We start from the raw sequence: 24,770 nt of genomic DNA on the forward strand, positions 1-24,770 counted from the left end.
CAAATCTCCTAAAATACCAAAAAAAAATTGAGAAAATAAATTGAAAAATCAGTTTTTGACCATGTATTTGACATGTATATTCTAATATACACGAGACCATAGAGTTTTAAATGTAAAAAAAATGATTATCTGGTTCACTTAAGTACGTAACATACATAATATATAATTTTGTACCCTTTCCCCTTTAACTTAATATTACTTGGTGTCTAATATTGCTAGGTATTGAAATATTCAGCGAGAGCTAATTAATGAAAAATTTGAACTTTCTCAGAATTTTATTATTGTTTACAACATAAATAACAATAAACACTAATGAATATTTATGACGAAAATATGTCTGAATACTAACTGTTTTTTTTGGCTGCAAGAAAACAATTATAATTTGATAGTATTAATATATTTCAATTCAATTTCAGTAAAATAAATGATTCCAAGAACGTACAGTACAGCATTCATTTTTATCAATTACTGGAATAATTTCATTTACATAAGAAGATAGCGGAAATAAAAATCAGTAGATAAGAACTAAGAATATTTTTGTCTCAACAATAAAACACTTTCAGACCCAGTCTAAAGAAAAGGCTCCTGTTTCTTTTCTGTGCTTTCTTTTCATAGGCAAGAAATGTTTTTATATATCGTAATTCAAGACGTCATTCTTTACGAAAAGCGATAAGTGCTTCAGCAAATGAAATACTTTGACCAGGAGAACCCGCCACATTGCATTGATCCATTCGCTTTGCTATAAAAGAACGTGGGGAAAACGGTTGTAATAAGGAGGATCTATTCAATCGGAAGATTAATTTCTGAGGATAACCACTTCTCCAGTCCCATAAAAGGCCGATTTGGCTCCTATACCTTGAAGAATACCATTAAATATACGACTTGTCAGGAACGATCGTCACACCGTTCCCGTGAAGGCAGACAATTCGATTACAGCGAGAGCTGGGAAAAGAGCTGTTTGATATCAAAGGCGATTGCTAGGATTATAAGGCTAGGAATAGCTTGAGAATAAGAAAACTCGTAACAGCCGCATCTTCAGCGCTTAGTGTCCTTTTCTTCTCTTTTTTTTTTATTCCTCTTGTTCTTCTTTTTTTTTATCTCTGTTCAATTGATTACGAAAAGAAAATTAAAGAATCAGTAAGTGTTTGGCTATAAATTGAAATTTCTGGAAAAGCCGGAAGGGTGCTGCTGCTGCTCCAACAATAAACTTCCTCCAATTTCGTCGCTCCTTTTGCCGCCAGGTCTCAGTGTAGCTGGAATAGGATTTTTTTTTTGTTCTTTCCATAAAATTTTTCATGCATATATATCACGTGATTCATAAATGCAGATTATGTTTCACGATAACGTTCCGCATTGCTACAAAATACACACGCACGTTGTGGATCGGGAAAAAAAATTGCTTTTCATATAGATTCAGTTACTCGAGGTATTTTTTTTTAAATATAAATGCCAGACATCCTATACCTTGTTGTAAATAAGTTTTATTTCTAAAATATGAAAATTTGGTTCGTGTTAGTCATTCATCTATAGAAAGGGTGCTCAATCTTCAGGAGAGTGCAGGCCGATTCTTTGATTTGAAAACATGTCGCGCGAGCAAGTTAACCCTTAGAAATATCTAAAGCCCTCCTTCAAAAAATGTCATACCTTTTTTAAAGAAGTAGGCTTTCTTCTGATTTTCAGCAGGTGAAAACTAAGGGGTATAGGGAAAAGTTTTTCATCGAGAAATCAACTCTGTAAAATATATAGACTTGTCAGTGATAATATAAGAGGCTTTTATAAAGGCGAGATAGCGTGTGCTCGATAAGATACTCACCTAAAGTACCAAAGGATGTTTAGAGATGTCGAGAGTTGGATACTTCAGCTCGTCCTTGTCTGAAACTTTCCTCGCACAGGGGTACAACAGAAACGGCGGCATAACCACAGAAAAAGATTGCTACCGGAAAAGTCCCACATCGAGGAGTTAACACACCAATCTTCCGGTGAGTATAAAAAAAAGCTGCCGTTTGGAATAGGCAATAAATTGTAGGTCCCGGTCTGATTAGTCCTCGTGTGCAAAAAATGGACGTGGTGCGACAAAAATGATCAAATGAAGACTAGATATTTCGCCGTTGCCGCTTAAAGAGTTCAGTGATCAGGAACTGCGCAGTAGGTTATTACTGATCTGTAGATATGTCACGAATCACTTAAGCAGAGCCGTAGCTATGATTTTTCTGGGGTAAAAACACGTTTTTGCCACCCCCTTTGTAAAATTCAATGATTTTATAACGGAATTTTAGTTCCATTCTGAAATTTTCCGCCCCGTAATGTTTTTCACCTCGGGCAGTTACTCCCTTTGCCCCCTCTAGTTCCGGTTTTGCACTTAAGTCATCTGAGAATATGCCGTGGTGATCTGTAAATATCACACAGGTCACTTAAGTGATCTGGAACTGTGCCGTAGATCATTTAAGTGATTTATAAATGTTCCAAAAGACGCTTAAGTACTCTATTAGTGTGCCGCGTTGATCTGTAAATATGCCGCAGGTCAACTTATTGACTTACAAATGTGCCATTTGGTTCATTTTCACAAAATCAGGTAGGGGTCACTGGCCATATCAGATGACTCCGAAGGTTAAATTTGGCCCACGGGCCATGGGTTGAGCATGTATGATCTATAGGTTTTGAATTTATAGTGTATACATCATTTAATATGTCTTCATTATACGAGGTATAATGTATTCTTCAAGTCCAAGGCCGCAGCCTTGATCTCATCAACCGTTCGTCGAAGAGGTATCGTTTCAAGCTAAAAAATGCTCAAATACTGCAAGAATCACCTTGCACTAGTTTTGAGAGTGAAAATACAGTATGTCAGAAAATAAAAGATCTAAATTTCTATATAGACATCCTGTCCTAAAAAGCCCAATAAAAAAGGTACTGCCCTGTCTCTTCTGAGGCCAACAAAAAAGTTTCACGTTCTGTAATTGCAATATTCGCTGAGATACTTGAATTCAAAGCGAAGAAAAAGCAGCATAAATTAGAAAAAGAAACGTTGTTCGTTAGTTTATTGCTGTTCCTTTACACTGTGCTTCGATTTATGAACTCAGTGAATATTGTACTAAGAAACGTGGAAATTTTCTGTTAGCCTCAAGAGATGTTATTATTGGGTTTTTGAGGATGGTACAGGTTAGTTTATGAATAAATTTTGAGCTTTTTAAATTGAAATCCTGCCTCTACGACGAGCAGTTGATGAAATAAAAGTCATGTTAGGACTTACAAGATACCCTGTATAACTTTGCTTATCTTGTTACAAAGTAGTAGTCCCCTGCTTCATGTCGTTTAAAATTCTTATTGTAGTAATCATAGTATTAACTTAGTATTATATTATTCAACCGTACTCTATATCCACATCAGATAAGAAATGCGTTTAAATTTTTCAAGAAACATTGACAGATAATTAATTTTAAAAAAGTCCGAAAATATTTAATCAGAGACTTAAACATTAATTACCAAATTATTCTCTCTGATATCAGTAATTATTCTGCCTCCCAGGTTATGTGGCTTCAATTAGACAAGTTCACGATGTCGTTCATATAACATACTAATTACTTATTATTTTCTCATCAAATTGTCCGTTGTTGCAACTATTTTGATCCTTATAATTTCCGAGTTTAGTTTTTAAACAACCGTATCCAATAATGGTGGCTACCTAAAATTTTGATACGATACACAAGGTGATGGGTATTCTATCCACCAACTTCAAATCAAAACTGAAAGGAATTGAGCGCTTACAGTAACGTTGTATAGCTATAAACTAAAGTGCATTTGTAGGCAATCAATATATGATATCAGCAATACAAGTAGATAGTAGTGCATATTTAAAATGAGTCATTTAAATGATCTTCTTTTTGGATATATATGAAGCTAATCAGGAAGGCCTCTAAATGTAGCACCTCCAGATATTCTGTGGACTAGTGCGTATTTTATGGCTATTTATGATCCTCTTCAATTTATAAATTGTTTCCGAACGATGAACAAAGACGTCTTTCTTCAAATACTGTACAAAAAAAAGGATGCATTAAAGAAGTTCTGAAAAATTCCCTGTATCAGTGGTCAGTAACATTCTTAAAAAAAGTAGGGACCGACATCCTAACACAAATGAAAGTATCGCACCATGCCATAGTGTTTTGCTCGTTTTCAGGAAATATTTCCTGTAAAAGTCCAAAATTTTTAATTACAGTTCTTATATTGGGCTGATGTATTTTTGTTATATTTGACAGCTATATTTTTTATCGGCATCTTTTTTTAGCCATCTCGTCCAGTAATTTGCCTGTTGTAGCCTTTGTTTTTGTATTTGTATTTGAAAAATAAATATAAAGACGTTAAAAATTTATGCTATCATATTTTCTTGAGCACATTTTGCAGAAGTGAATTTTATTAGTCTGGGAAAAATGGTCATTGTATAAGTATGCATTGGCATAATCGCATGTGCAAATTTTATCTACCAATAATGAAATCTTGAGGAAAGATAGAGCTTGTGTTGGTCGTATTTTTTTCCTTCTTTTTGATAAATATTGATTTCTCTACTCTATGTATACATATACACCATCTATGAACATATAAAAATTACTAGGGAAAGACCAACGTGTTTAGACTCAAAATTGCAAAAAGGAACCACGGCTATACGCGTTTCGGAACTCTATGAAGTTCCTTCATCAGTAGCAAAGAAAAGAATATTCTTTTCTTTGCTACTGATGAAGGAACTTCGCGACGCGTTTAGCCGTGGTTCCTTTTGGCAATTTTGGGTCTACACACGTTGGTCTTTCCCTAGTATTGCCTCACCGAAAAGGTAACTCATTTCTCTAAAAAATTGTTTTTTATAAATTAATTTTATAACTACAGTATTCATTTGCATTTACATAGGAAAGCAGTCCATTGTGAACTGATTACCCAACTTTCAGCTCACAATAAAATTGGTTTTTTTATATTCAACGCGTAATTAAATTCAAGAAAAAGAAAATGGTCAAAAAGAAAACGTCAAAAAATCTCTCGATAGATTTATTTGTTTCAACTTCATGTCGCTGTCCAGTTGACGATCGGAAAGGGACAAGATCAACAGAAAGAATATAGGATAACAAAAAAAAAGTGACTCGAGCCAGGAGCTACCGAATCATCAAATATCGCCTGGACTTATCCAGTTTATGTCTCTCCGAATATCGACTGCTACTGATAAAAGATATATAATCCAAAAAACACGATGGATTGAACATCAGAACAGAATAAAAAAAATCTGAACTCCGTTATCTCACCTCGGCATGAAAGAAAAGCGACTCGATCTAAGTGCTTATCTCTTCTTTTCTTCTCTTTTTCTCACGCGTTCTACCGATAGATTCAGTAGAAAAGAGCAAAAAGAAAAATAAGAAAAGATGTGCTGCTGCTGCTGTGGTGTTCGGTAGATGAGAAGTCGAGCAGCAGAGCCATGCATGGTGATCCAAGGGCAAGAAAGAGAGAGAGAGAGTTAAAAAAAAAATGACTAGTTATCGAATTTAGATTGCCGGCAAAGGGCGGGGTCGAAATCTTGGATGGGAAAATTGAAAAAAGATGGCGGTCCGAGCTATCTACGGTTCAATCCTTCATCTAGCAGTCATGATTGGCATATCGATGATCAATGGGAGAGAAACTACGATGCAAACGAATCGAGTGGGGTAAGAAAAATTTCGAGGGAATGGGGCAAAGTTTAAAGAAGAAATGAAATTCATATTAAATTGGTTGTCACTTGTCGTATAGGATTACATAAATCCTATGCGTATCTTCCGCCTTGTAGTTTTCTCCCTCAAAAGTTGCTTTGCTTATGGAATCCTCCTTTTATTTTCATTTTTTTTATTTTTTCCTTCCCTTTATCCAATTTATGGTGGGAATGGTTCTCCGCTTGATCGTTTATGCTAATGTGCTCTTGTAGCATCAAGCTTGGCGAGGCGTTGCAAGCATCTCCACTACGAGGCGTTACCTGGGAAAACTCAATCTAAACCTCTAAAACGGAGAACACCTTTACTGGAAATAATTTATTCTGCTGGGTAAATCGAATTCGGAGGAAACATTGCGGCAAGTCGGATGTTCAGCATATGAGATTTGCCTGAACGATTGCCAACAACGTGTTCGATAGATAACATTTTAGAAACATCTGGAAAGTCGACCAGAAAGGTATATAAAAATAATGTATACCATACGTTTTGAACGAGACTTATAATACGAAAATTATTCTAATGATTTTATGCATTCATGTGAATTATAACAACAAAATTTGACGATTTTACTATTTTATTTTGCCAAATGCATTTTATCAAATGAAACAGATATACCGTATTATCCTGCGAATTATATGTTAAAAAATATATGTTTGTGTGTTAATGCGGATTACATTCCGCTGCGTATTATCTGCAGATTTTTTTGGAAATTTTAGAATATCGAAATGAATAGTTATAAAATTAATTCGCGTAAAAAACAATTTTTGGAGGTTCATAGATGGCGTATACATAGAGTAGAGAAATCGATATTTTTCACACAAAAAACATGCTCCCCTATCTTTCCTCAAGATTTCATTATTGGCAGATAAAATTTGCCGTGTGATTATGCTACTGTAGACTTATACAATGACCATTTTTCTCAGAGTAATAAAATCCACTTATGCAAATTAAAAAAGCAGGAAACTACCGTAACATAAATTTTTGACGTATTTTTTATTTATTTTTTAAATAAAAATACAAATACAAACGCCACAATAGGCAAATTGCCCAACGAGGTGTCTGAAAAAAGATTTCCATAAAAAATATGGATGTGAAATAAAATACAGCAACCCAATATAAGAGCATTATATCACGAAAAAAACCTAATTTATTAACACAATAAAGTACTGCAGTACTTTATTGTGTTAATAAATTAGGTTTTTAATTTAACATATTGGGATAAATGAAAAAGCTATCCATATTTAGAAAGTACTACAGTACTTTATTGTTAATAAAGTAGTAGTACTACACTGTCCGTGAAAAAAAGGTCGTCTTATTCTGAATATGGATAGCTTTTTGATTTATCCCAATATGTTTACCGCACTTATTTTTAAACATGTCAATTGTGTCAAAATTCCCGACCCCCGGATAACCTCCGGGTTCTATTCCCAAAACACCCTGCGACACCACAATCTGGAATTGTTCCTTACTATACGGTACTAATGTCCCATCGTCGAAGCAGTTTATTGACGGTTTATTATTAACTCATCGTTAGAGCCCGGAAGTTAAGGTACTAAAAATGGAAACAGGCATTTTTAATCAATGGGAAAAAGAAGTAGCTAAAAGCCACGATATTAAGGGTCCGAAAACTGGATAAAATTTGATTGGACTCACTGAATCTACTGTTTCATCAATAGATTATAATAACTGCTTTATTAGCTAAGTGAATACTATTATACCTAAGAAAAAGTGTTTGGGGATCTACACAGTACCGTATTTTCCTGAATTTAAAGTTTTTGATTGAACTGTAAATTTTGTTTTGTGTGTAAATAATGCTATTGTTGCAGAAATAAATTTCATCAATTAGCATGTTAATGGATTGATTATTGAAACGCAAGGTAAGTTTTTATTATTATTATTTTTTTAATCCTGTGGATTAGACGTTGTTTTTTTTCTTTCTTCGAATTCCTCATGCGGATTATGCGCCACCACGGATTATACGCAGGAAAATACGGTAAGTTCGGAGTTCGATTCAATTGAGTACTTGATATGTAATTTCCTGACATGAAAAGCAATGCTAGCTGAAATGAAAGAATATTGTATAAAAGCTATAACGTTTTCATGTATAAAATTATTTAAAAAAAAAACATTTTCATACTAGCGACATATTTCTCTTAAAATTTTCAAGTATTGAGCTTTGCATTCGATCGGTTTTTCATCGATTAGAAAAAAATATATTTCACAAATTATCTGGAGATGATTTTTCTATATCTAAAATAACTTGTCATGTGGCTGTTTTCAGCGCATTTATTTGCATTTATTTATGGTTTAAAAAATAAAATCAACACAGCATAGGCTTCGGGGCTGGAGCCCTGTCAGCTCCCAACCCGCCCTGTTGGAGCCATGACGTTTACTAATGAGATATCACGACAACAGAAGACTGGAACATCATTGTAGATGGACAGACATTGGTCAGCTATTCATCTACAATGCTGTGCGAGCAAAGACATTTTATGTGATGCCTGTGGAGAAAAACAAACACATCGTTTAACGGACCATCCGTTGAAAGATGTGAAAAACACACTAGAGCTCTTACAATTTCGATGTGAATTCGACGGTACGTTGAAGCTATCTGAAAGCTATGTATAGCACAGAAGAAAAGTCTGTGTCACTTCTATGCCTAACAATAATATTCCTATCTCTTAGTGACTTATACCTGTTTGCGTTTAAATGGGGCTAGGCGAAGGGAGGCTTTCTCTGATAAGAATTAATACTAAGGGCTTAAAAAGAAAATATCGTTCTCAATGGTAAAAATATCTAAATTTTACAGAAAAGCCACTAAAGTTCACGAATAATCATATAGAAATGTCGAAATAGGCATTTACGGCAGAACAAATTCAAAAAAAGCATTTTTGCAAAAAAACGTTTGAAAATAGGCAAAAAAAGCATTTACGACATTTTGAATGAAATTCCGGTCTCTACTCATGCTCCATCCTATCCATCCCGTTCTCAAAATTTCAAACACTTTGATCTTTAATCAAATTTAAACCATATTCAAGAAATCAACTCTCTCTTCATAGATCAAGCCCCGCGTGTCAACAAGAGCACGCGTAGCTTTTCTCTGCACTCCCTCAACCAAGTCTGTATGTCCCCTCAATATTTTTATCGATACAATATTATCTTTCAGAATATTTCCCGATTTTGGAAAAACAGTCATTTATTGGAATTTTTAACTATAATATCTCAAAAAATAAAATAAATATTGATTTCTTTTAATGAGCCAATTTGATCATTACATAATCCCAACTCATTTATAAAACTTTTTAAATAACATCATTGAACGCACAATATTTGTTTCTCGATAAAGACTAATAAGAACCGAGAAAAGATACACGAAATCCTAAGAACAATCCCCTATTAATGAACCGGTATGGAAGGAACCATTTCTGCCAATTTCAATAAATTCTCAAAATCGACCTCATTATTTTCTTTACATATTGTATAATGAAGAGGGTCATATATATATATATTTACATTCCCATAACAATTTAGAAAAATTTCCAATTTTTTTTTCTCGTAAATTATAGAAATTATTATTTTTGTATTCAACAAAAAAGAAATTATTTCATTTTTCGAAGGATCTAGAAATAAAAATGCTTTTGGTTATTTTATAATTAACAATAAATAACGAGACAAAAGTTTAAAAATAAACAATAAAACCTTTATGAGATCGAGATAACGTTGCTGGAGCACAATTTCTCCATTGAGAAATGAACTTTAGTGTACGTAGCCGATTAGGCTTGAAAACGAAATTCCGTGCGGCTCAAATCATTTACGTAAAACAAATAATACAGGAAAAAAACGAACGAGGTTTATTTTATATATTTATTCATTTTTTTTCCAGCCAGAGGGTGGAAAAAAATGCAACTCGAGCCATCGAAACCTGCAATTTCCGATCGTCTAAATAGAAAAAAAAAATCGTTTTCTTTAACAATGTGTTTATATCTCGAGTTTAAATTTGTAGCCTTATTACCAGAGATGATTTATGCCGCGATTTGCGAGTCCAATGTAATTTGTATCGATCAAAATAAACATCACGGTTATCATTATTGCTATTATTAGCATTTTTTCTTTTTTTATTATTATTCTCTCTCGGTGAAACTGTCAATTTGGGAGCACGTGCCTCCCGTTCCCAACTACTACAATATCCTCTGTCTTTCTGTTTGGAACGCCAGAAAACGATGATGATGATGTCTTTTTTTCTTCTTTTTGCAATAAAAAAATTTACATTTTTTTTTAAAAGTCTACCTTGGTTTTTTATTCTGTTATTTTCTCTTTATTTTCTTTATTTTCAAGTCCCCTCCAATGGGATTAGGAGAGCTCTAGTGGTTTCAAGTGAAACTCTTGCTTTAAATTGCTTTTTTTGTCCTAGAACCTGAAATTCTCTTTAAACAAAAAAAATATGAACAGAAAAAAATTGATTATTGGAACTTTTTTATGATAATGCCGCTCAGGAATTCGTGAGAGAAAATTAATTCATTTGTTGACATGCTGTATTTTAAAGATCTGCATATACATTATCTATCATGTTAGGAGTTCTAGTTTTATGAAAGATATCCACCAAAAGTTTGCAAATTTCGCATATATCACGGCACATCGTGCAGTTTTTTTACGATTCGAAAATTTAATCATGATGTCCGATGAATGCGTAATTTATTGTGTTTCAATGATGTTTTGGTCTGAGAGATAATTTCTGTTTTCCTTCAGAAAATTTTCTTGTGACCTAAAGTACATTATAATACATATATATATCCCTGTATATATATATATATATATAGGGGATTCGATAACTCCCCGACATTCATAACGTGTAGAATAGAACTACATCATTGCAAAGAGTTGTATAATTATTAAAATATGGAAATTAACTTTTCATATGGACACCCTGTCCTCAAAACTCAATTAGATCAAGTTGTTGCCCTGTCTCACTTGAGGCTAACAAAAAGCATTTCACGTGTTTAAGTGCAAAATTCGCTGATATATTTGTATTTACAAACCGGAGAAATGTTGGGGGAAGGACAGCCTCAACTAACGGACAACACTTCTTTCCTTTATTTATGCTGTTCTTTCCCAAATTTTCTCCGATTTTGAAGTCAAATAACTCGGCGTTTACACTTACAAACATTTATTTTTTTGGGGTAACAGGGTAACAACTTTCTAACTGGGTTTTTGAGGACAGGCTGTCCGTATAAGAATTTCATTTTTATATTTCAATAACTATACAACCCCTTGCAATAAGAATAACTTGTGTGAACTCTACATATTATTTGGATACTTTTTCTAATCGTCACCATGCCTCTAGGATCAGTGGTTCGCCAGTAAAAGGCACCAAGGGGAATTATGGAATCACCGTGTGCAATTGAAACAGGCCACTAGCGCAGCCAAGTATCTATAAAATAAGATAATTTCTTGAAGATGAAATAATAGAATATATTTTGTCACTAAAGACCCCAATTAAAACAGCCATATTTCTTTTTCTCGCGGGCAGTGCCTTTAACCTTTCCTCAAAGTTCTTTACTTCGTTATTTTTATTTCTTTAATTTCGTTATTTTTATTTCTTTAATTTCGTTATTTTTATTTCTTTAATTTCGTTAAATTTATTTTGGTATATTTTGTTTATATTTACTATGAGCCAGATTTACAATGTTTGAAAGAAATCCAACACCTCCCGTGGCGATTTTCTGTTGTGTCCTTCAAGTTTTTATTTGTGTTTATGTGAACTTCGAATTTGGCCAATCAAGTTGATCAGAAGCAAAGTTGATATTTTCTCTTTTTAAAATCGATCTGAGATTACGTGATAAAGCAAGAATATTCATCCTTTTGAGGTGTGCGGGCAACTTCATTGGTCTCATAACATGTAGCGGGCCAGATAAGTGATCTGAAAATATGAGTCAGGCCACTCGAGTTATTCGAAGATGTGCACCAGGTTACTTGAGAGAACTGAAAATGCCCCACTGATCACTGAATTTATTTGAAACTGGTAAGTGAATTGGACATGGACCTCGAGCCACTTGAGTTGGGCAAGAATGTGCCGCGAGCCACTTATTCTCTCTCGATTTAAAACAGCATCTCAGGCCACTTAAACTGGAAATGTGTGGCGGAGGCGCGATTTTAGATCACTTACGTTGTCTGTAAATGTGCCGCGGATCACGTAAGTAGTCTGAGAATGCGCCGTCGGTCACTTCAGGGATCTCGTTGTGCTGCTACTTAGTTCATTTTACAAAATCAAGTTTGATGCGGGCCACACTAGGTGACCCCGAGGACCACGTTTGGTCCGCGGGTTATAGGTTGAGCATGTGTGTCATAAAATATTTCAACCTGAATTCATGGATTGCTATAAATGCAAATACAATGGCCACAACAGGCAAACCGCCGAATACTCGTGATGAGTGAAAATAACCGAATACATAATGTAACACGAATTTTCCTGCCACGTGTTACTCCCAAGAGAAGAGGATAGTAAAAGAGTATTGTGTTTTCGTTATTTTATGTGACTTTTGACCAGGTTATTTTTTCATTTTGTTTGTCAACTTTTATTATGATTTCCGTTTTAAGTGGCTCATAGTGAATTTTCTTTCCAATTCATTATTTTGTTTCACGCTTAATTTCAAAGAAATTTGGGTCGGTCCGGTCAAAGAGTGAGACGGACTTCCAAACCCTAAATGCTCCAGCCAAGAAGAGTGTGATACATCTACATTAGGGCACCGTCTTACGTTCTATACTTTAATTGGTGAAAAAGTGGTCACGTGAGACATCTGAAATTCTGTAGAACGATGGGAACCAGACAAAGAGTTTGTCTGGTCTGCATGTTTATCATTTGAAAGCAGTCGACGAGTGAAACACAAAATTTTAGTACAGTAGAACTTGGTTAATTTGAATTTTTTATAGTCGGAACTTCTTCGGACTCCCGTTTATTTTTCTATCTAATTTAACGGTAAAATTTCTTGTTTAATTCGGACTTTTTAGAATTTTTGATGTTTTAGAATTTAGAAGTTGAAGGGAAAAGTCATGATTTTTATATGAGCAAATTTTGTATATATTTGTTTTATTTGTTTATATTTAATTTATATTAGTTATATTAGAAGCCAGACTTTTCTAGATGAAGTTGTTAAACAACAATTTTTTGAAACGCTAAAAATTGAGTTTAAAAATTTTGTTTCCCTCTACTTTTTTTTTGATAATTCAATGTCCATTTTAATATTGTTCAGCTGGAGTGCATCAAAGAATGTATGCCCTTTGATACCAATTATGTTGTTCAAACTATAAATCTGAATCTTTTTGTCGTCATTAAGAGTATGGAAAGCATCGGAAAGAAAGAATACGTGAGGATCACGTAATATAAAAAAAAAAGTTCAGATTGCAATATGTTGATGAAAGCATATGTCCTTAATAGCATAAGCATGATGAAAAAAATTTGGGGAACAGTTTCGTAACGAATGATCTTTACCTGTTTTTGTAAATAGACCTTTGAACATGGTCAAGAAATTCTGCAGTGTTGTTGATTCCAGAACAGGGGAATAATGGAGCAGCTGAGATCAATTATATATTATAATTATTAAATTATTTAAATTTCGGAAACAGTTTCGTAACTGTTCATAATATTTTAATAATTGATCATTATTATCCCATATAAATACAAATACAAGACCACAAATTGCCTAACGAGGTATCTGAGAATAACATACTCTCATAACAAATATGGATGTCATTTATATTTCTAAAATATATACATTATAGTAGAATGTTGATAATTAAGTCCAATTTATAGTCATTTTACAGATCCAGGATAGATTAAATGGATAATTCGAACTTTTTTCCAGTGACTTTGGACTTCGAATAAACCAAGTTAGACTGCATATGAAACTGCTAAAGGCTTTTGCCAAAGACAAGAATTAAATGCAGGGCAAGGAGCGGTAACAGAGCAAACAAAATAGAAGTGTTCAATGTTAAAATTGTTAAAAAAGAAATTGGAGAAATCCTTATATATATATATATATTTATTTATATTTATTTACGAAACAAATGCGTAAATGCGATAGATATTCATTTTCGTTTCTAATATATTAACCAATAAATTCACATAATATAAATATATTGCATCTAGACTTTTAAGAATAATTAAGTTATCCTCAAGATATTATTATACAGGGCGCATGGAAAACAGGGCATATGACATTTTACTGGCAGACCGTTGATCCTAGAGGCATACTTCCAGTTAGAAAAAGTTTTTTCAAATAACGTGTGGTAGATATGTCACTCATGTTTAAAGGGGTTGCATAGTCAATAAAATATAAAAATTTACTTTTTATAGCCTACCTGTGCCCCAAAACCCAATTTAGAAAGTTGTTGCCCTGGCCGAACTAAAAAAATCCATGCTTCTAAGTTCAATATTCACTGAGATATTCGAAAAACGGAGAGAATTTGAGGACAAGCAGCGTTAAATACTGGTAAAATGGTTTTCCCGCCTTTGGAGCTGTTTTTTCAACTTTCCTCCGTTTTCGAATTCGATTATCTCAGTGAATATTGCACTTAGAAACATGGAATATTTTTCCTTGGCATCAGGAGAGACAAGGCAAAAACATTTTAATTGGGTTTTGAGGCACACGGAGACTATAAAAATTTGATTTTTTTTTAATTTTAATGACTATACAACCCCAGAAACATGAATGTCATATCTGATGATGTGATAGTAAATGCAAGGTAGTGGATAAATTAACATGTTATTTGGAAACTTTTTCTAATAGAAGTATGCCTCTAGGATCATGCTTATCGTTCGCTAGTAAAATGTCATACACCCTGTATATCACACTACGAGTCCATACGCTCTGAGATACTTACAGTAAGCAAATATGTACAGCCGCTTTCAAAATGTGAGAATAACGCTTTCATAATCTGGAATTTCGTACAAATGAGTAGTAAAAACAAAATTAATTTTAGAACGTATTTATAAATTTAATATGAACAATATAGTCAACTAAATCATAGGGAGGGAAATAAATTATCGTTCCATCATATCCACGTTTAAATACGCATTTGGTATATACTTACGTTTCTCACAGGATTACGGATTTCTGCCAACACATCAATAAGATTATGCAAAGATTTGGCAGGCAACTTCTGAGAATTGATCGCTGCAGAAAAAGTTAACGTTTTATTCATACCACCAAAAACGAAGCATGTGGGTGTAAGTTATTGTTTCGATCCGGTTGCATTAGTTTATTTTCATTCTTAAAAGTAGTTTTTTATAACTGCAGCGTCCGTCGATCTGGAAGAAAATTAAAATATTGGCTTATAGTCTCTTAGACCTTTTAAATCTTCACATACTAGATGCAGACACAAAGCCATGGCCATAACAAGAAAATTTCCCAACGAGGTGGCCGTTGGAATAAAATATATGCTAATAATAAGTATGGAATCAAAGCAGATTTCTAGTATATAAAAGCGAATTGGATTATTTATTCAATCATATACTCAAAAATGTGAAAGATATTTTTCTAATAAATATAATACACTTTATTCCATGATTCATTATTTTTCTATATTCTTTATCCACACAAATGGAATGAATATGAAATTTTAAATTGCTTTCCGAAAACATACCATATCAACTTTTAATTCTATTGCAGTCTATCTCAAAAGTGTAGCCGCAATAGATTTTCAATTGCGAAATGGATACCGTTTCCAATTTTGATTGTTTTTTGTTTTTTTTCGGTTGCGATCAGAATTTGAAAACCCTATTTCAAACTTCGTTCATTTTGTTGAGGAAAATAATTTTTTAGATTTTTTAAATTCAAAATTTGAAAAATAGCTGTCTAAAAGGTTTTAGAAAAACTTTCGATTATATGCAAATTTCGAACATTGCGTCTATATGGCGTATCAGAAACCTAATAGTATAAAAGTGGAAAGCTATCGGATTAGTTTTCATTTTAAAGAAAAACAGTCGAAGTCGTCGCAAATTTTGTATGATGAAATCCTTCGAGTACTACATTTGAAAGTAAAAAGAAGGGCTGTAAAACACATTGCCATTACTTTGAGCAGGTCGAAATTAAGTGTCTGGCGTGTATTGACCAAACGTGTGTCTCAACAACCAAATTCTGGTTGCGGTAGGCAAAGCAGTATAAGTTTGCGCGAAAACAAAGATTGGCTTCAACGCCAAATGACCTTGCGTAAAATTATGAAAAAGAGTGAAAATTCCAACAAATACAGTTCATAGACAGGTCAGAAAAGCTTGTATTTGATTCATAAAAGAGGATGGTAAATCGCCTGTCACAAGGAAGCACCAAAGAGAGACTGAAATGGACACGAAATCCTATGTTTTATTGAGAGACAAATGCTGTAGTAGTATCATATTTAGTGGTGCAAAAAAATAGAACTCGCATGTTTCACACGGATACTTTCAGCAGCATTTGCTTCAAATGGTCAGACTTCCTTAACTTTTGAAATTGGTCGTGAAAACTCTGATGCAAGAGATCCTCGAGATCAATTTGTTACTGATTGGGGAAGATTTAGATGAGGACTAAGCATTTCAACATTATAACGCGCGCGCGCGTGTCTATTCAAAGATCTACTTCCACAAAAAACTCTTTAATAGCGAAAATGTATCGGTTTAAGACTGGCCATCGATGAGTTCTGACTTGAATCCTATCAGGAATGTATAAGGCATACTTACGATAAATGTGTTTCAAATGAAATACAGTATTCGACTGTTGATGACTTAAAGGGCTCTATCGAGGAAGCATGATCAGTTTTGATGTTGAAACCCTACAGATATTGATTAGATTCATAGAGGATAGTGTATGAGTTTGTTAGAAAAAAATGAAAAGCTATTAAAATCCTGTAATTTTTGTAAATCTGAATTTTTTCAAATCTTTTGAGAGAGCCATTTTTGTTTTTTCGATACTATAAATATTCTAAATGTTCTTCCGTAGAAATTTTTTTTCTATAAATGTAGAAATGCTTCAGATATTATCCATGAAAAGGCGTTAATTTTAAGAAAAATTTCTTGTTATTTTAAGAAAAATGCGTTACCTAAACTATTGAGACGGACTGAAATTTTTTTTACACGGTGGTTTTTGTTTCGATGAAATTTTTTAGTCAGTGAAACCTCGATATAACTTTGCGGTGCAACGAAAAATATCCTTATAGACAGGAGATCGTTATAGCATTGTCATCAGTCACCACCAAATTTGTGCTATGGTTGGCATCTCTTCTGAATTGGCGTTTTGTTCATAACACTATAAAATCCATTTACTCGCGGCAAATAGTTATAATTTACTAATTGATTAATAAAATTCAGTAGGTTGTTCCTTACTGTTAAGTGGTTTATTTCACAGCTATTTTGTGTACTACACAGAAAGTACTGAATGTCCCACAATCGACTGACGGTTTTCAAAGTGGATAGCTAGAAAATGGCGACAGATATTAAAGACATTCTTGTGGAATATAAATGTGCAGTGTCAGGAATTTCAGCTACGTCATTCATGTTGTAAAGGATTGTCAATTCTTGAAAAAAATTACCTTTATATTAATTATACGGAGAACATAAAAACCCAATTAGAAAGTTGTTGCTCTGTCTCTCCTGATGCCGGCAAAAATTTCCACATTTCCAAGTGAAATATTCATTGAGATATTTGAATTCGAAAACCGAGAAATGTTCGGAAAGAAAAAACACTAACGAACTTCGCTTCTTTCCCCACTTTTCTTCGATTTTTGAATTCAGATATATCTGTGAATATTGCACTTAGAAACGTGAAAATATTATGTTGGCATCAGGAGAGACGGGAAAACAAATTTGTCTAATTGATTTTTTGGCCACGGGGTATCCACATATAACGTTAATGTTTTTTTAAACTTTAATAACTATACAACCCCTTGTAACAGGAATGGCGTAGCTGAAATTCCTGACATTTCACATATATACTCTGCAAGAATGATTGGATATCTGTCACCGTTTTCTTGCTTTCTCATTTTGAAAACCGTCAGTCGATTAGGCGACACTATGTATTTTCACGGCAACTCGAGTAACTCTTTCGGAGTGCGAATAGTGTAAAATATCGATGCTATTAAACACCCTCGAAAGAACAAATGCTGAAGAGGAATTTAAAAGTATATTCGAAGATTATTTTCAGTGAAATATAGATAACATCATTGTATAGCAGTTTTGATATATCATCGAAAAATATTGTTATAGAGGGGGGGTTATCGTAGTAAACGATATCGTTGCATTTAGAGGAGTTTAACGTAAGGTTGTAGACCATTCCAAACAAAATTGGAGAAACAAATATTGTTGTAGAGTGATTTATCGTTATATCAAGTATCGTTGTAGAGGGATTTATCGTTATATCAAGTATCGTTGTAGCGAAGTTTTACTGTATTATAAAAAGATTTATCGAATCATATAGAATGATATACAATGAAACCTCGATATAACGACATTCTTCGGACCAAAAAAAAATATATATATATAATTGCAAGGGATTATCGATGTATCGAGGGGCTACCTTATCTTTACGTGTGTTTCAATTTATGCTGTTGCTGTCATCTTTTCTGAATAGGCATTATTAATACCACCAGAACATACGCTTTCATGATTTTTTTCACAGTAAAAAATTATAATTGATTAGTTTATTAATGAAATTCACTTATAAGCATTGCTCCTATAACGAAATTTACTGCATTGCACTTTCCCACCTTGCACAGAAAGTAAAAATACCAATAACATCCTTTAGCTCTCGGTAATCCTTTAGTGATCCCTTTGCATATATATCAATGTTATTAGACACCTTCAAAAGAATGAAAACAAGTGATGAAGCTAAAATTAAATTCAAAATGATATTGAGCAACATTATATTTTGCTCAAAATTTTTCTCAATATAGCGGTTTCAAAAATCTTCTAAAAATATCGTTATAGAGGGATTCATCGCAGCAAAGGATGTATGTGTTGTATCGCGAGGAATTCAACATATAGGACTATAGGCGATTTCAAACAAGATTTAAAAATATATCGTTGTAGAGGGGTTTATATATCGGATATTGTTGTAGTGAAGTTTCACTTTATTTCCAATTATATATGACTTGCAATATATAACAAAATTTAAAAAAAATGCATGTAACGTTTCGAAGATATCATCTTACTTACATGAAAAATCGTGTTTTTACTCTCGATATAATCATCATCGTGCTTTCAATAGGATCCGTAATCAGATCCGAATCATTTATTTTCGCCGTCTCTTTTGTAGTTTTTGTTACAGAATAGAGTACAAAAAAAAATAGAAACGGATTTTCTTATTGGTCAGTATGTCCATCGGTAAGTCTATACGCAAAGAAACTCCAAACATTCGTTGACGCTGAGGCTGTAAAGGTCGACATCGCGCTAGATTGGTCTGTGAGGACAGCTTGAATGGCCGGCCGTTACCGAAGGGAAACGGACATAACAGAAACACGGCGTTGATTTCCTGTTGTCTCTGTGTCAGCATCTCTCAAGGGATGGCTTGTGTTTCCGCTCTTCATTGATTTGCTCGGGCTTGGCTATTTTTTTGTGTGTGTGCTTGTCTTTATTTATTTTTTTCCTACCTTTTTATTTCGTACTACAATTTCTCTCTTTTTTTTTCAGCAACTTTTACGATTCTGAAAGCAACAAGGTCTCACAGCTGACTTTGCCTCTTCCCTATCCATTCGATATAATCTGAAGACGTATGCTTGTACAGTGGATCCTCGTTTATACGACGTTCAAGAGTCCGAGTCGAAACGTCATATAAATGTGTAGGTGGAATAAATGAGACTTTTTTGACGCGAATACGTCTTTTAATTTTTCGACGATACTGAGATGCCATGCGTCATTTAAATTTCTGATGATACTGAGTGCATGCGCAAAAAGTTGCATAACGAGATCATTTAAACGCTGTTATCTCAGGAATTATTTAGAATATATCTGTGTTCTATATGTCAGCGGATAGATCTCGTTAAGACAAATCTAATGATACCACTCTGGATTTAACACTTCTTCTGGTCAAAGCACCAGCGCTCGAGTGGCGTGGTGGTAATATGCTCGTCTACCACCGTGAAGAATGCAGGCAGGACCGGGTAAAAAATAAGGATAACAAGGTACCACGCACACACAAAGGTAGGCACAAAGAACGTATTCACCTCAAAACTCGATTGAACGTATTCCCCTCAAAACTTGATTGAACGTATTCACCTCAAAACTTGATTGAACGTATTCACCTCAAAACTTGATTGAACGTATTCACCTCAAAACTTGATTGAACGTATTCACCTCAAAACTTGATTGAACGTATTCACCTCAAAACGTGATTGAACATATTCACCTCAAAACTTGATTGAACTCTACCACCCTTTCTTTAATGACTTTTCCTCACCATACATGCAAAACATAAAATTCAATGTGTTTTTTTGCATCTCTAATTCAGTTATAAGAAATCATTTCAATCATACTTGCGAGAAAAAAAAATTAAATCGCCCTTCAAATCAGTTGAAGAAATTTAATTTATCAGAGCATTGTTTGGGAGACGACATTGGGTAAGGAATTGCGCAAAACCTTCTCGACTTTTAAAAATTTCCCATCTTGGACTCTCATTTTTATCATCTTCGTGGACGAATAGATGATTTGCAGCCAGCAGCTTGGTCTTTGAATTTGTTTCTCTGCCTTATAGTCGTTTTCAAAGTTGACAAAAGAATTTTCATGTGTTTTGAAAACTGAACATTCGTCATTAATTTAAAATTTCTGTCGAATTCTTCCAAAATTTTCAGTTTTTTTAGGGAAAGCGCTTTTTCTTTCCTTGATATTACGAACGGCGGATTTGTAAAAGTCAGCCATCAAAGCACCACCTCGAAAGAAAATTCTATACGAAATGATCACCTACTGTGATGGTCACTCTAAATGGTCATCAGCCTGCTCACTGGCTATATTCATATACGTCAGCAGTTATCCCAAAAATTATGGTTTTGGCTTGACAATATGAAAGAAGAATTGTTGCGGCAACGCATTTTCACTAAATACAACAATTTTGAGCATTTGATGGATATAAATGGCGATTTTTTTTTCAAACGATTCGGAGTCCGAGTCCCAGTGAAAACGTCGTTTTGCGTTGAATAAATGAATTATTTTAACATAAAAAAGGTATAGGACCTAACTGCGACTGAAGCTAAACGTCGTGTAAACATGAAAGTCGGATAATTGCGTGACGTATAAACGAGGATCCACTGTATACAGGTCGTCCAGTAAGTTCTTTATCTCATCAACCGTATGTCGTAGAAGTATCATTTTTGTCGCATCAGAATCATTTCTGCACACGAGGACCTACAACTTATTCCTCATTCCGAACGACATCGTTCAACATGCCTTTTTTATACTCACCGAGGGGTTGGTGCGAACCTCTCAGCGTTCCATTTATTAACAACCTTATTAGAGAAAAACTCACACACAACCTTGAGTTGTCCCTTAAAAATCGATACTGGTATCCCGTTGTCCAAGCAGTTGACTGATGGCGTATTAATAATTCATGGTAAAGCCTACAAATCCCGTTCAAAATATTCAACACTTAGATCATATCCCCCCGACACGTGCGTTATTCCGATGTAAACATATTCCAGTCTCTCTTGATTTCTAGCTCAAGCCTTGTATACCAACTAGAACACGCGTAGCTGTTCTCTGCACTCCCTCAATCAAGTCTATATTCTTCTGTATGTAAGGACTCCAAACACTTACGGCATACTCCAGTCCGTCCAAGTCGAACTAAGCCTCGGAAAAGCGGAAGAATGACTTTAGGAGAACGCGAAGAAACCATGTTAAGAATGAATCTGAGTGTTATATTCTATTCGCTTTTCTGACCACCACTGAACAATGTTCAGAAAACCTAAGCCGCTCGTCAATAAGAATACCGAAATCAGTGATCTTAGTTTCATCCGGAATAATAACACCACTCAAATCATGAAACGTGGGTTGTTGGAACCAAAATGAGCGACCATGCACTTGTTAACATTAAACATCAGGCTCCATTCATTCGTCCATGCTGCAATCCTGTTTAAGTTGGTCTGTGTGTGGAGCAACTGCCTGCCGCTTGGCTTCCCGACTAACCCCATTAGCTTCACTTCATCTGCCAATTTGCTAACAATCCCATCGATACCCTGATCAAGTTTATCGATGGAAAGTGAGAAAAATATGGTGCCACGGCCATTTACTTGAGGAGGACCCCACTTGTGACTGCCCAATCATAGAAACCACCGTTGACCATAACCCGTTGTGACCATTCTCTTAACCACGATTCCGTCCAATTCAGCAAGTTGCCTCCGATCCCAGTCTCGCCTAAACTTCAAGAGATTAACAACATTCACATTTTTACTCTTACCCAAAACCTTAGTCACGTGATCAGCAATGGAAGCAATGGAGGTTCGTTGCACATGACTTCTCCTTCCTGAACTCATGATGGTTTTTCGAAAATACATTATTCTCGTCTATCGATTTTACCAAATGCCTTTTGATAATACTTTCCAAAATTTTCGAGAGGAAGCATGTCAAGCTCCTTGGACTACTACCCTTTTTATATGGACACGCTTTCCTAAACACAAAATTAGAAAGTTTTCTTGTTTTCAGGATCTGTGTCCTGACAAAAAAAACGTTTCATGTTTCTAAGTGTAGAATAATTATCAGCATAATAAGGTCAGCATAAATGAGGGAAAGAAGTATTGACTGTTAGTTTTTGCTGTTCTTTTTTTCTCTCATTTTCCAATTCAAATATCTCAGCAAATATTGCACTTAGAAACGTGAAAGATTTTCTGTCCTAAAAAGACAGGAAAAACTTGCGAATTTGGTTTTGAAAAGACGGGGACCGAATAGAAATTTGTATTTTTTTATTTTGTGGCACACTGTATTTTCACTCACAAAACTGGTACAGAGTGATTTCTGAACAAACTTTGGTTAATTTTAAATTAGAAAACAAAACAACTGTGTGTAAATTATTATATGAATGGGGGTTTTATTCCCTCTAAAATTTTTCTTTTTTTACTCTCCTCATATGGATATAATTCAATAAGTCTACTATATACGTATAGTCATGTATCACACGCTGGCGATGAAAGAAATGGATGTGGCACCGACCGGACCGGCTTGCATCAGTACCTCGAACTTTGGCCGGGGATTTCCAGTCCATTCACGAATTGGCCGGCCGAAGCCCGATAAAACACGTCATTCTACTTTGGCCAAAACTCCCAGCCAGTTCGTGAACTGGCCGCACTTCGGATTTTGGCCATAACATATACACATTACCTGAATGAGAATAGCTAGATGAAGAGGGGGGAAAATATTTAAAAAAAAAAAAAAAAAAGCTTCATCTTATTAAAACACAAATGAGAACTCTCATATAGATACATCGTATTTCACCGTTTACGTTTGTGCAATACAGAAAATGTCCATGTGTTCATCGCCGAAATTTGATCCGATTCATGGACCTGATATTTCCAACAAAATCGGGAATCATTCACGATCTAGTCAAGCTAAACCGGAGTCTTATCTAAGAATCTTTTGCAAAAGTGTATATAGCTAGTTATGAATGTATTCATGAAGGCGTTAATCTATTTTTAAGCAGTCGTCTCCCTGAATTTAAACAATCAAGGTCTCCCATAATATATGCAGCTTTAATTACTAGAATATTCTCTAGGTCCTTGCTCGATTGGGAGCAAGAGTATAAGGTAAAAGCGTACGGACGGTTTGAGCATCTCGTTCGTCTCCTTTCCGTCACATCTCCACGGAGCAATGCTTCAACTCATAACTATTAACCCAGCTCTCGCCACCTCGTTACAACGGCGAAAATGATATTATTTTAATATTCATTACTCTTTCACGGTGCGGACGTCATGCTTCTGCAGCGATGAGTGGTTTTCGTTATCGCCACGCGTGACTTGCCCGAGCAGCAACTGGAGACTTGAGGTTGTCCAGCAGGCACCGCCAGTGATTCCCGATAGTGCCAGGGCTTCCAGCAAATTAAATAGTTGACGACATGAGTAGATAAAATACATTAGCAGAATGAGTCGATGGATGTGGCCAGATAGCATTCATTTTCGCCGTTAAGCTTCCTCACGCATTTGTCATATGTTTAACAGCGCTCTCTGGAAGACAAGAGGAATTTTCAAATTTCATCGCCGGTCGAGTTATAGTGAGATTCATGGGTCATCGATCAAAACGTTTTAAGGCGGCTATGAATATTCAAGTAGTGAATTAGCTTCACTGAGAAAAGGGACATGTGCAGATCTAGGAAAAGTGCGCGGTTTCCTCCGAGAAGCATTGCGGCTCGTGTATTGGTAATGAAAGTGCACATCCGATTACCTATAACTTGTAAAATGAATATTTGATTCCGTACTTAAATTTATAGAAACAGAGAAATATCTGCATTCGACAAATTGGTTTATTTATCTGCATCCAAATTTATGAGTATATTCAGTTTTCCTATGGAGGAGAAGGTACGAGATCACTGATGATGTATTTCCACCTACAAACAACACAACTGACTCAAACGTGAAAAGCTTTTTGGTTCACACAAGTGATGAATCAGTTTTATTTTAGCATCACAATCTCCGAATCAAAATCATAGACACAATAGCATAATCTATCTTCATGAAATACCATCTTTTAGATCAGATGAAGTTGATTGATGTAAACACTTTGAATTCTCGGGCAAAATGCAATTCTTCCCTTTAATTCGTTTCAGGATTCCTTGAGCTTGAATAGTCTAATTCTTAAAACTTTTTAGTTTCTTCAAAAAAGAGAAAATACACACACACAATAATAATTTAGTCAAATTAGTTGTCAGCTACACTCTATATCAAGTTGATAAACATGCAAATAACTGATGCTTGATGCTCAACAACTAAATAAAAAACTGATAACTCCGTAAAGTATTAAATTTCTTCCAACATCTCATATGAATGCAACCAAAAATGATGAAAAACCTTTGAGAACCAGCTCATACCAAGGATACCCCCCCCCCTATTCTCTAGAAA

This window comes from Pholcus phalangioides, unplaced genomic scaffold, assembly GCF_987345545.1.
Source record: "Pholcus phalangioides strain wild (caught in Gottingen) unplaced genomic scaffold, Ppha-v1.0 ptg000007l_1, whole genome shotgun sequence".
Lineage (NCBI taxonomy): Eukaryota > Metazoa > Arthropoda > Arachnida > Araneae > Pholcidae > Pholcus > Pholcus phalangioides.